General features: G+C 65.3%; 1 non-coding gene across 1 annotated transcript; it reads right to left on the reverse strand.

Moving 5' to 3' along the window:
- Positions 1-511: 511 nt before the first annotated feature.
- TRNAN-GUU (transfer RNA asparagine (anticodon GUU)) lies at positions 512-585 on the reverse strand. Its single transcript has one exon. It is a non-coding gene; the product is annotated as a tRNA-Asn (tRNA).
- Positions 586-1007: the final 422 nt, after the last annotated feature.

Raw genomic sequence — 1007 nt, forward strand, 5'->3', positions numbered from 1 at the left:
GGCTCCCACCCGGGCTGTCCGCCGGAGATCGCTCGAGTGCTGGAGCGCCGTGAGCTCCTCCCGGAGCAAGCCCCAATCCCCCGGCAACCTCGCCCGTTATCCCGGAGCGGCTCCAAGACCGTATTTGCCTTCGCACCTCCCGCCGCGGGAGCGGGGGATGCAGAAACTCCCGGGCGCTCGGGTCCCCGCCGGCCTCAGGACAGAGCCGGCCGCTGCAGCCGGCGGCGCTCGGGGGCCGCTCACAGGAACCGCATCCAGCCAGGAACAGGTCTCCGTGTCCCGCACGCCTCGCCCGGGAGCGGCGGGGCACGGCCAGGAGCCGGGGCTCGGCGCTCGGGGCGGGCCCCGCCGCAGCTGCGGCCGCCGCGCCGCGCTCCCCGCCGGGGGCCCCCCTGCCCGGCAACACGCGGCGCCTGCAGGGCCGCCGGCGCTAATCTCACATCCTCCCCCGGCGCACACGCACAAAACGACGGCCGGCGGCGGGGGCGGCGCCGAGCCCAAAAGGGGGACCCGTCCCTGGGTGGGCTCGAACCACCAACCTTTCGGTTAACAGCCGAACGCGCTAACCGATTGCGCCACAGAGACTCCGCGGCACCCGCCTCCGCCCCGCTACTCAAGTGCTGCGGCACCGCGGCCGCCGCGCCCCCGCTGCCTCCTCCGCCAGCGCCGGCCACCACGGACCCACCGAGCCCGGGAAGCTAAACCGCGAGCCTCGAGACACGCCAAAAAAACACCGAGGAAACAGCGAAAACGGCGGCTTTTCTTCTACCCGATAGATGCTCATTCTCAAAATCATTGCTCGCAGCAATGCTCTTTATTTTAGGGAATAAATTCATGAATCAGACTTAAAACCGCTTCTTCTTGGGTGCTGCTTACTGATGAGTTACATATGCAAACCAAAATCTAATTTCCAAATATCATGGCAGAATTTTCCTATTAACATATTTAGAAGGTAATTTTAAGTGACTGCGGGAAACAGACTGCCTAAAACAGGCAGCAGTCCGCCG

Source organism: Cyanistes caeruleus, chromosome 1 (assembly GCF_971803275.1).
Source record: "Cyanistes caeruleus chromosome 1, bCyaCae1.hap1.1, whole genome shotgun sequence".
NCBI lineage: Eukaryota > Metazoa > Chordata > Aves > Passeriformes > Paridae > Cyanistes > Cyanistes caeruleus.